Source organism: Parasteatoda tepidariorum, chromosome X1 (assembly GCF_043381705.1).
Source record: "Parasteatoda tepidariorum isolate YZ-2023 chromosome X1, CAS_Ptep_4.0, whole genome shotgun sequence".
Lineage (NCBI taxonomy): Eukaryota > Metazoa > Arthropoda > Arachnida > Araneae > Theridiidae > Parasteatoda > Parasteatoda tepidariorum.
This window is the reverse complement of record NC_092214.1, coordinates 38677431-38691023: the sequence shown is the minus strand read 5'-3', so window position 1 is coordinate 38691023 and position 13593 is coordinate 38677431. Positions and strand designations below refer to the sequence as shown.

General features: G+C 27.0%; 1 protein-coding gene across 1 annotated transcript in view; it reads left to right on the top strand.

The window, feature by feature from the left end:
• The first annotated feature begins 630 nt into the window (after positions 1–630).
• Positions 631–13593, top strand: part of LOC107451050 (sodium-dependent noradrenaline transporter) — a 192114-nt gene continuing 179151 nt past the window's right edge. Inside the window, exon 1 of the mRNA XM_043046900.2 lies at positions 631–820. The gene's annotated coding sequence lies outside the window, so the exon portion shown is untranslated. The remainder of the gene's footprint in view (positions 821–13593) is intronic.

The window sequence follows — 13593 nt, the reverse complement described above, 5'->3', positions numbered from 1 at the left end:
ATTTTGGAATCATTAAAATGGTTGATTCTAATATTATAAAATAAATTTAAAATGAGTCGAAAATTTCCAAATTAAACTAAAGATCCTTAAACGAATTTTGAAAATAATTAAAGTATTTAAATAAAATTAATTTACCAATGAACGAATAAAAATAGTTCATGTTTTTTTTCTGATATACCTCCTCCATTATTCATATTGTTTTTTTTAATATTTTTGAAATATACAAATAAATTTAAAGAAAAAGTTTACACATCAAAATTGATGATTCCACTATTAAAATATTCGTCGAATCATTAAAATATAATAATATCGAAACCATCAAAATGGTTGATTCTAATATTATTAAATAAGTTCCTTCTAAACAGAACTCAAATTAAAGCTTTAAGTGCATTTCTTAAGGGTCAAAAACCTTTTTCGAAAAAGAGCGAGGGAGTTTTTATTCATTAAAAATTATTACAAATCGTCTGATGAAAAATGACAATAGTTCAATTTTATTTTTTTTGCAAAACAGAGTAAAACCTCTAAATAATAAACACAAAAATATATAAAAGCCGCTTCTGATTGGTCGAGTGGAAGCCACGTGACAGCCAGGAACGTTTACAGGGTACCGGTGTTACAAACTTGCTGCACGAGTGGTGTTGGGGAAGCTCCATAGTAAACTTGATCAGTCGAAGCTTCGCAGCGCATGGAACTCAACAGAGTGAGTTTTATTTTTCCAATTCGACTGAAAAGTTTCTTCGCACATCTTTCTGCTTTTCCCGATTCCACATTTTCCGGATCTTTTTCTCTTTAATGGAACAACTGGTTTAAATTTTTAAAGGTAGGAAACTTTCTCTTTTCTCTTCATTTTAATGCATGCGTTTAAAAGCAAACACAATTATGTTTACAAGTATGTCATTTTTTTCACTTAAAATTAATTTTCTTACTTAGAATAAAGTTTAAAAAAGGGAGTTTTCTCCAAAATTTATTTAACAAATGAAGAATGGAAATATTAAAATATAAGGGAGTAATATTATTTAAATAAAAAGAGTTAATTATATTTAAAAAAAATAGCTGCTCTAAGTATTTTGTAGTTTTTGTGACAAATTTTAAATTCAAAATATTATGCACAAGATTTTATAAACGGTTTTCAGATTTTATTTATTATTCATTATGCGCTATTTTTTGCAAAAAAATAAGTATTACAAATTTATCGTGCAACGTTTTGCACTTTTTTCGTGATAGCATTTTGCATTTTTTTTACATATATATTACTTTACATATATATTACACATATATATAACATACAGTTTTAAAATCAGATAACTTGCATCGCAATAAATTTTTCCATTTATATATTTTTCCTCATCACTAATTCCTTATCATTTCATAAAAGTAAACTTCAAATAAAGTACAATCTAGATAATGTGAACTTCCGATGCATACATATATATATAAGCAGTTTTTATTTATCTGTTTTCATATTTTGAAATATCTTTAAAATAAATAGTTTTTATTGCTAAAATACTCCACATAATTTACAAGTTTTGTTGGGAAGCATCATCAGTAATCCTGAAAAAATTTAAATTTTTAAGAAAATCCTGTTTTTACAAAACATTTTAAACATTACCTTTAATAAAAAATAATATTAGAATGACAGAAATACAAATATATTAGTAGCATAAGTAAATTTTTCATAAATACATTATGCAGTTACTTAATATAAATGAATTATTTCTCCTCAATTGTGTTATAATTCTGTCAAACCAATTACTCTTGAATACAGGCTAGTTTTATTTTTACCAATATATTTCAAAATATTTTAATATACAACGAAAATTTAATGTTATTATGTTTCAAAATAACAATGATATATAAACATACGAAATATTTAAAAATTTGTTTAATTTATTTCATCACGAAAAGTGTTTAATACCTCACTTAAAATTTTACGCATCAATGATAAAAGAAACAATAATGCTGTTATGTCACAAACAAGAGAAAATATTCTTTTCAATTTTAAAATTTCTGATGTGACTGCATTATTAATAATCCATGTTATGGCCAAGCTATTTTTCTTAATAGAAAAGTTAGGCTTTTAAAAAAAATAGTTCGTTAATAGTTCGTTAGGTTTATAAGAAAAATAATTAAACCATGTTGTTTCGGTGTATTTTTTTATAAATTGGAACACATACATATAATACATATAATAAACCGAACTACATCTGTTTTTCTTTTATATTAGTTTTCTTTATAGCGAATGAAATTAAAAAATTATTTCAAAGGAATATCTTGAATTCAAGTAGCTTAAGACATTAAAAAGATTTACTTCATACTTCTGTTATATTTAATAATTTGAAGGTATTTTTTTTAAATATATTCATGATTGTTTTGTGTTTAGCAAAGCTCTTCAATTGAGAAAAATTAAAACAAAAACGTCAATCTTCTAATATTTGCAATTTGTATGGAAAACTATCATTAATTTTCTCCCTGTTTGAAAAGGAAATATGAATATTTCAATTATAAATCAAACATAATTTTGAAAAAAAAATGTTTCTTCTTGTCCATTTTGATTTTATACTTATTTCTTATGACATACTAAAGTTACTTTGTAGCTTCTAAACTGTAGTATTTATGGAATAATTTATTTAAGCAAATGCTGTAATAACAAAGATAATATAATTATTAAACTTATTCAGTCATTTTTATTATGATTTTTTTTACCCCATTTTAGGGGAATTTACCGCAAGAAAATGATAAAATTTATGAAATGAGAAATAAATGTTTGTTAAAATTATTTTTAAGATTATATTAAAATATTTAGCATAATACCAAATGAGTTGCTACTAAACAGAAATGTGTTTAGAAATGTGTTATTAATTATTAAACATTTTTATATTTTCTAATCAGCATCAGTTAGTTTATCAAGTTAAGCAATTACTTGAATTTTTCAAGGAAATGATAAAATTTAGGTAAAAAAATTGTTGTTTACAGAACTATTATTCTGATTGAGTTAGCAAGCTTAACTATATCATCTATCAAATGAAGGACATTGAAATATATTTTGTATAGAAATTTGTTATACATTAGTAAAAATTTAGTTTTTTAGAAATAGTATGTAATTGAAATCAAGTAATTACATTGATTGTGCCACTCAATGTTAAAATTTATGTGAAAAAACGTTGTTTGTTGAATCATGTCTGTCTTTTCTATTTAGATCATGTTAAAATACATAAACCTGAGAGCAAATGGGGTACTGTTAAACATTTTATAAAGAATTCGATTATTAATTATTATAAAATTATGATATTTTCTAAAGTATTATCTGCTAGTATTTCATGCCAAATAATTATACTTATGTACCTTTAATTTATTAATGATAAATAATTGGTCAAATAATTAGTCATAAAACTGTGTAGTTCCGAAACAAAGGGAACTTTCGAGCAGTTAACTATTTTTATTTACATTTGAAATGGAAACAATTTTTTTTTCAATGCCTACTCGATTGACACTCGTCATTCAAGTATTATAAGGGCAGATTTGTTGGCCACTCTTTCAAGGGAACCATATTAGAAGAGCCAACGTTGCTCCCACACTAAGGACGGATAGTACAGAGAAAGAAAGAGCATCCATGACTTATCCGGGATTCGAACCCAGAAGTCCGGTTGCTAAACTGAAAAAATTAAATTAGGCTTTATTAAGCAACAATCAATATTTAAATAAAGTATTACTTCTAACCAGATCACATTGGAATTTCTTTGAAATACAGCCTACTTCAGCTTTTTGAATTAAATTCAAAAACATTCCATCGAAATGCAACTAGTATACGACTCTGAAGATAATTAATATAATGAGTCCACTAGAAAATAAAATTTAATTAAATATTATTTAATAAAATTAGTAAATGTCTTTACCAACAAATCACCATAAGAGGTGAATTTGAAAAAATAGTTGTTAATTATTAATTTTATACTCATAAATATTTTTATACTCATATGTGTTTTATATAAAGAAAAAGAAAAATCAATAATAATTTGCGTACTCACAGCTAAATATTATTTTCAGCTACGCTTCGTTAATGAAATTACATTCCTTCACAATTCTTGATATATATTTTAATATATTAACTGGTTTGTTTATTTAAATTTAAGTTCAAACTTCTTCAATCTCATAACTTAACACCTTTGGCGCAGACATATTTTATTAAACATAATTTATTTCATTACTGTGTATTAATTTAGGTCATAATTTGTCAAAAGTATTAGATTAAGCATTTTAATAACATATGATTATGGAATAAACCATGAAATAAAGGGATCTTTTCTTGCATTAAAGGTAAAATCTTCCATACACGATTGACTTCCAAGGAATAATTTTTTTAATTTGCAGCTATTTAGAACTAAGAGAAACACATGTTAATCATTGAAATTTCTTTAATTTACAAAATCAATTATTGATAAATTTTTTAATATGAAGGAAAAACAATTTCTTTCTAACTACTGTTTTTGGATTTTATATTTTAGTGCAAATATAATTCCGATAATCTAACAGATTTTTTCAGTAACTATTAGACTGCATTTTTTTAATTAAAAAATACCAAAATATTTTTTGCTTGTAATTAGAACGTCATAAAATAATATATATATATATATAAAAAAACACCGATATATAAAGATGCATCAAAAGTCAAATAAATAATAACAACTTAATCGCATACAAATTCAAAATTAAAAATTTATGCTTTTCGACAGTAGCATTTGTTTCGCGTCGTGAAGAAATGCAGCAAAAATCTGAATTTTATATTTAATATAATATTTAATATAACATTTAATGATACTATTAAATATTCCAAAACTACTTTTAATAATGAAAAATTAAAATAGTATATGTATATATATAATATAAAAACATTTTGAGTTAAATGAAGATGTAATGGATTCTTTTCCAGAGTTTGTGCAACTCATTAACTATTAACATGACTATTGCCTCAATAAATAAAAAATTAAAAAATTTGGGTCACTTTTCTTTTTTTCTTTTTTTTTAAAGAAAAATTCCGTCATCGGCCACCAGATCCATTGCACTCTCATGTAGAGTTTTTTTTTTAACTGAAACAGGCTGGTAATATTTNATAAATTTTTGAATATGAAGGAAAAACATTTTTTTTTCTAACTACTTTTTTTGGATTTTATATTTTAGTACAAATATAATTCCGATAATCTAACAGATTTTTTCAGTAGCTATAAGACTGCTTTTTTATAATTAAAAAATACCAAAATATTTTTTGCTTGTTATTAGAACGTCATAAAATAATATATATATATAAAAAAACACCGATATATAAAGATGCGTCAAGAGTCAAATAAATAATAACAACTGAATCGCAGACAAAGTCAAAATTTAAAATTTATGCTTTTCGACAGTAGCATTTGTTTCGCGTCGTGAAGAAATGCAGCAAAAATCTGAATTTTATATTTAATATAATATTTAATATAACATTTAATGATACTATTAAATATTCCAAAACTACTTTTAATAATGAAAAATTAAAATAGTATATGTATATATATAATATAAAAACATTTTGAGTTAAATGAAGATGTAATGGATTCTTTTCCAGAGTTTGTGCAACTCATTAACTATTAACATGACTATTGCCTCAATAAATAAAAAATTAAAAAATTTGGGTCACTTTTCTTTTTTTCTTTTTTTTTAAAGAAAAATTCCGTCATCGGCCACCAGATCCATTGCACTCTCATGTAGAGTTTTTTTTTTAACTGAAACAGGCTGGTAATATTTAGCTTGCACTGGTTTCCCCATTCAAGTAATTTCAAGTTTTGATACTTCTCTGTTCAGATTATCTTGTTGATTCCTTCACTACAGCTCAAGTCAAAGAATCGGCTAGAGAATATGAATTTACATAGTGCTCCCACAAATTATGCCCAGTTATTGACAGATCATAGGTAACTTTCATTTTACTCTCGAATTAATGTTGATAGAAATGTGGCGAGTCAGTTTCTTCATTTCCAAAACTGGTCTAAGAGTAGTGCCCATTTTTATGATCTTTTTATTCAGAATCAGTGTTGAAAAGACAATCAATATCGAATTTGCTATCAACAATCTTTTAATTTTACAATGTTAGGTTAAAAGTTAGGAAAAAAGCGCTTTTCTGAAAAAAAAATATCTGAAAATAACTCTCACGAGTGATTTATTTTAAAAACTTCCACTGTTAGCGAAATGACGAAAAGTATTAAATCCCATAATTAATCCATTAAGTTGAAAATTTTGTAGCGGTGCGAGCCAGGAACATTGAATAAACCATGCAGCCGTAGCCGTTGTTAACAACCTGAGCAGGAATCGAGCTTTAAATTCGACTAATGACTTGACTGTTCAAAGCTGTTGATAAAACAGTTATTTTGAAAAATATTCGGTTTCATTCAAGTAGCACATTTACTTTTGAAGTACAGTAGTATCCTGGCGTATATTTTCCAATTTCTGATATTGGTAAAACCATTCTACACTTTTAGGAGATAAAATGATTCAAAGTTGAATGCTGAAATTTGTACCTTGAAGCATAATGTCACATAAGTTTGCTTTTACTTTAATAAGATGTTACATTGAGCTGGATTTCCATATAAGTTGAACAATACTATCGCGTAATGTAGTTTAATAAGGTGTTACATTACTTTAATAAGATTTTGCATTGAGCCTGATTACCAATATATACTGAACAATACTATTGTGTAATGTAGTTTAAGGAAGACTATTTTGTAAGATTCCACATATACCTGGTGGTTCAGTAGAGTGGTTATAGACTTGGAAGGGAGGTAGGGCTCCAAATGAAGTTAATCGCCAACGCAAGTTAGTCACCTAATCTCTAAATTGCAAAGCAGAATCTGCTCTGGATAAACTTTTCGTGCATGTTAACAAAAATAATGGTGATATCAACTTTTCACCACAGTGCACGAAGAAAAGAAATTCAAAATTACTTTACGTTTATGGTACAGACATTATTGGTAAAAGTAACTACAATTCTGATGATTCTGGTATCATGGTGAAATTATCAAAATGTTCCTCAGAATTTTACCACTTATTTAGTAATTTTTTTTAAATATTTTAGCCTTTTGACGTCTATGCTTTTTTCCAAATAGAATTGCAATAATCTGTTTACTCTTCTATAGTTTAGCTAAAATAGAATATTATTTCAATGGTTAATAAGAGTTAGATGACTGTTAAATATCTCTTATTCCAATAAAATTTCACAGAGACATGAATCGTGGCTTCAAATAAAAAAAAGAAGATCCTAAACTCAGATGTATCAAATTATGATGTCTGTTTTATCAATCTTTTATGTGAGATTCTTTTATTTATTCACATACATATGTGGGTTTCGGACCAGATACAAAGAGAGGCTATATATTAGATATATAACAGCAATACTTCACGAATAAGTGCTAATAAAACAATCATATAATATTGGAGCCTCCATTGTGTTGTCCTTCCGACAATATCTTAGAAACGTAAAGGTAGCAGGCTCAATATTTCTTGTTGTTGTTTTTCTTCATTTTTGTGCTAGCTGTTCTGCAATTTGGCAAGACACAAGCAATTCTTTGAATTGAGCACACGATCATGGGTTTGTATCCAAACCAAATTTATTTATTTACTGTTACACATTCATTGTTACGCATCCATCAGATCTGCTACCTGAATTTAGCCTGTATTATTAACAGCTGCGGAAAGACGAGGCTGCTATAAAAAATTATTAAAAACATTATTATTTCTAGAATTTATTTTTTTAATTGTTACACATGCATATGCATGCTCTTATGCTCAATACGAAGTAAGATTTATCATAAGCCCTAGCCAAGTTGAAGAACAGATTGTTCAAATTTAAGAAAAATATTACTAAGATAGATCTATTGTAACCGAGGTAGCGGATCAAATCTAACCGTGTTCCAGGGTATATTATAATAAGTTTTTCTAAATCTTGTGCCAGCTGCAATTCGACATGACAAGAGTTTGTAATGAGCACACAAGCCGGCGAATGTTTGTGTAACAATGAATAAATAAATATAAATAAATAGATGCATCCATGGTTGCACTTTATCAAGGGTTACACTTGATGCTCTCTCCTGGTTTTTTTCGCAGGCCTACAAAAGTGGGTACCCACCCGTTTAATGAGTATACAAATCTGTATATGTAAGTGCGACAATAAATAAGTAAAAATAAATAATTAAATACATCATGGGTTGCTGTGGGATTCGAACTCGTTTCCATTTTTAGCATGTTATAACATTTCCATTTTTAGGATATTATAACAGCCTTCATGCATGACAGCTAAGTTACTGATTTAGTTTGGCCTTATCCAGGCCTTTGTGACTTTATAAACGCACATTTTTATAGTTTTATAGATTGGTAGATGTTAACTTATAGCTTACACAGGAAAAAAATCAATTGACCGACGAGAAGCAAAGTTAACCAATGTTTACTAATCAAAATGGAGGTTAACAAATTGAGCATTTTTACGTCATCTCAAACAATTCTGGAACTATTAAAATTACCGACTTTTGTTTAAAATTGCGATATTTTACAAGATTCTAAAAAAGCATAGTAATAAAAACCATATTGCTAACTTTAACAAAAAGTCATAACCGAAGCACTTTGGTATTAATTATCATACTTATAGTGATCCATAGAGTAGGAAACACTGCAAATTTTACCAAGTTCTGGTAGTTTTGACCATACATTTTTTCTCAGCGTGATGTTCCATTAAGCGTAGAAATTATACATTACAAAATTTAGAGGATAAAAATAAATATGAAATATAAATAAATGTAAAATATAAATAAATATAAAATATAAATAAATATAAAATATAAATAAATATAAAATATAAATAAACATAAAATGATGTAATGCTTAGTGCAATGATAAAATTATGTAATGCTTAGATAAATGATGTAATGATGTTATGTCCAGAGAACTTAAAAACTGAAATATAAACATTCTTATTAAACAACTAAAAGCATACATCCGTCTTTAAACGGCGAATTTGGTTTCTGTAAATGAAAATCAGCAATGAAAGACACAAACACACACCAGCACGTGATCGATTGTAAATTACAGATATCCAAAACACGCCGGCATTTCAATTTACTATGTATGTACACAGTAAGTAAAAATATTTAACATACGGTGTGAAGGCGCGTAATCATAGTGTATTTTTTGTAATTTTATGTATAGAGTTTTGCACCCTTAAAAGTGTATATGAAAACTCAATTTAGAGTTAACTTGAAAAAAAGTACTCCTTCACACAATATTTAGGGTTGTTCAACATCAGATTCGGATAGTTTTTTTACTCAGTAGTTTAACTACGTAATAACTGCGGATAACATAAATTTAAGAATATTTAGAAAAAAAGTACCAACTGAAGTACACACAAACAAGAAGTGTATAATAGAGAAGTGCTCCTAGCGGCAAAACGTAATCTTTATCCTTTTGCAGTGTCCTACATCCTCTTCAAGTTTGCAGACACTGTACTGAATCTTCTTGTATAATCATATTATGGTTGCAAGCATTTGAATGATATTATCATCATAATCCAAAATATTTAACATTTTTCAGAAGATTCGGTTCAAAAGGGAAATACAATGGTGGTACCTTGTACCATAACATTATGTAAGCAAGCTCCATCCTCAATAAGGTGTTAACTATTTTTCATTAAAGTGTTGACTATATTTATTATACGCCATATTTTCATTTACACTAAACCATTTTACCCTCTAATCAAGTTTAAAATACTTAATTTAATTGGTAATAGAGTGTTTTTTTCACCGTATTAAGGATTAGGTTTTTGAAATCCAGCATCCTCAAAATTTTTCTGATTTTTCTTTTCTGTTTCACACTGATACAGTTGTATACTATATGCTTCAGTATGACCAAAACTTATACTGCAAGCTTAATACGGTCTTGTAACAACATACTCTGCAACACATACATTTCTATTTGATACTTTACATTATGTATTTAACATTGATTAACTTAAATTTTATATTTTGCGGCATATAATATTTTAATAAATTGTTTCAACTGTTTAAAACATTTCGTTATAAAGAATTTTTTGATTAGAACTTCTACTAAGCTAAATCTTAATATATGCTAGCAGAAACAGATTCAATTACTTTGTCTTTGAATATCCTAACTCAATATATGCTGTAATGATCAAAAAATTAGCCTTTTTAATTAAAGTACTTTTCATCCTTCGAATGATCTTATTTGCAGAAAACCTATCTAATTTTGTTTCTACTGAAATAGTTTTGGAGAAGTAATTAGAAAATACTTAAGACGGATACGCGCAGGGCGTCAGTTTAAAAAAATAAATACTTTGCAAAGTACGTTTTTTAAGACCTAATTTTTTGTGATTTTAATTAATTGTAAATTTTTTGGAGTTGCAGTTTTTCCGTTGTATTGCTGCTAAAGAATGCCAAGTTAAGCTCTTTTTCGGTTCCCTGATATTAGTTAAAATGTAGTTTCTTAATCGAAGAAAATAGACACAGTTATCACGTAAAAAAACTCCTTAATGAATAATAGCTCACATAATTTAGATTAAAATTTTATCTGGTTACACAAAAGCAGTTTATTCTAAGAACGTTGATAAAAAAATGTTTTTAGATATGATCTCAATGAGATCATATCTTATTATTCTTAACTTCTATTTTAATGGATCCAAAATACTTAAAATTTTTGAAAAATTAAAAATAATTATGAACATGATATATTTTATTGTTATATATGAACTTGGGACAAAAATATTTAGATATAATTAAAAAAAATTCGTTCAACTATTCTTCCATTCTCTCTCACTCCAAAAATAAAATGGGACAGGTATACGCTTTCACCTTCCAATGAGGCCGGGTCCGAATCCCAGCGATGGCTGATCTATACGAATCCGCATATGGCTTGAACCGACCACAGTGCTGACGCAAAATATCCTCAATGGTAGACGGATTGTGGGTTAGAGTCCCTTTGCCGTCAGGCTTACCGTGTGAGGTTCTCGTGCTCTTCCTATCCATGTAGCTCAAATGCGGGTTAGCTCCATCGAAAAATCCTTCACGAAGGTAAATTTCTCCCAATACTTGATTCTGGAGTTCCCTTGTCTTCTGGATTGGATTCAAAATTACTAAGCTACGGAGTTGAGGTCCATTCGATAAAATACTAAGTAGGAATCATTAATTTAGGATGCTTATATACACTAATTTTTGAAATAAAACTTGTTAAGTCAACACGCAGTACAAAGAAAATATAAAGACGAATGTAAACTAAGTTTAACGGAGCCGAAACGGATAGAAAATATACATTATAAAATTATTTAACGCAGTTTACAGAGTTCTAAAAACTAAGATATAAATATTCTTATTACACAAATAATTTAATAGGTATATATTTTACTGACGAACATTTGTTTCAGTAAATGTATAGCGGCTTCGAAAACAACAACAAACTCCCGCTAACTTGTATTCAAATATTAACAATCTACAGATAATATCTAAAGTTTGCCAACGTTGGTGTTAGCGGAAGCAAAAATATTTAATTTATGGTTCGAAAGTGCGTGATCTTCGCGTAAACTTTTCCCATTATAAGAATTTTAGATTTATTTACATCATTTTAATTGTATATAATAGCTCGGTTTCAAAAGTAGTTCCTGGCACATTTTTTTTGGTTACCTAACATCAAATTTAGAGTGATAATTCCCCAGTTTTTAAAGTGTAGGCACTAAAGATGTTTCTGTACATTGTGCTACTATGTAGTGCAAACGTGATACTACATAGTGATACCTATCTGGAAGCAATACTAAGTATCAGTTTGATACAAAAGTGTTTCTTTAGAAAACGCGTGGTTTATTTCTATTGTAACGAATCAAGTTACATTAAAGAAACACTTCCTTTTATTAAAACACATTTACTACACTACCACACATAAACTAAGCAAAATAAAATTAAAATACCCGTAATCTAATAAGCAAAATAAATGGAAAACCCAAAACGGGTCAGTACTAACCTTAAATTCTCATCAAAATCAACTACTCTCTTTTTCACGTCAACTACGTCTCGTTCTTTTATTTATTTTTTTCTTGATCACGATGTAATACTTTTTAAATTTCTACTTGTTTTAGCCAGATATTTTCAAGGTTTAGTAACTCCTCTCCCCTTTGAAGAACTTTCCCAGAGAAACCAAAGGAAAAGTTATTTATGATCTTATTTGTGCACAAACAAATAAGTTGCACACAAATAAGGTAATTTGTGTACATTCAAATTTAAGGTTGAAACCAATGCATTATGTTACAATCAAAACAGTTCACTTTCAAAAGTAAATTTTCTAATTATTAAATTAAATGCAACATAAAATTTTATATTCGAAGTGCTGTGCAATATTTAACTATAAAACTTATTATTACTTAGTTATTCTTAGACTCGTGCAGTAAATATTAATAGACAACTCACTTTTACTCAATTTACATATCAAGCTAAAATATTCAAAATAAGATTAGAATTTAAATAAATACTATAATTTAACTTCGCATAAAATAAATACAAAGAAATGGGACTATTTACATATATACAACAATATCTAAAGACAGAAGCTAACTAGATCTTTTTTATCAAAATGCTTATTGTCATAAGTCTTGATGGCACTAGTTTTAAAACCAGTTAAATTACTTTACACTTCAGAATTTCATGTAATTAGATCCAAACCTAATCATATTAACATTCCTATACATAACTTATAAAAAAACATAATTTAGAACCTATACATGATATACATAATTTAGTACCTATGTTTCATTTTCAAGTATGATCGTTTAAAACATTTTCTCGATTTAAATTTTGGCTGCTTAAACTTCAATTATAAACTCATTTTTTTGCGACTTCATTTTATTTTTGAAGTAAATCATACATATGCATAAGAAAAATAAAGACTAAATTGTCAATAAGAAAAACAACCGATAGAATGAATAAGAAAAACAACATCATTTATCCATCAATTAACTTTTGTCCAATTCAAATCACGAATTAAGAGATATTCTACTTGTTCTTAGGGTCATATATATTATATATATATATAAAAGTTCAAAATGAAGAATAAAACAGAGAAAAATTATAGACATAAGAAAGAAAAAAAAAGGGGGGGGGGAAATAAGTAAAAAAATGACAAACAACAGTTCAAAAAAAAAAAAAGATGAAGTTTTATTTAAAAAACCGGAAAAAAAAGATATAATCTTTTCTTCAGCCCACACGATTATATATATATATCTTTTTTTTCCGGTTTTTTAAATAAGATTTCATCCTTTTTTTTTTTTTAAATTGTTGTTTGTTATTTTTTTACTTATTCTTTCCCNATTTATTTATTTATTATACATATATATATATATATATATATATATATATAACAACGTTATGACCCTAAGAATAAAATTAGAAGGAAAAATATTTTTATCTCATAAAATGAATTTATCAAATATAAGTTAATAAACTATTCAATGAATTTTTATTTGATTGGAGAAAAGTTTTATATGTTTTATTTATATGCTTAAGAGTTTATATGTTTTATTATGTAAAA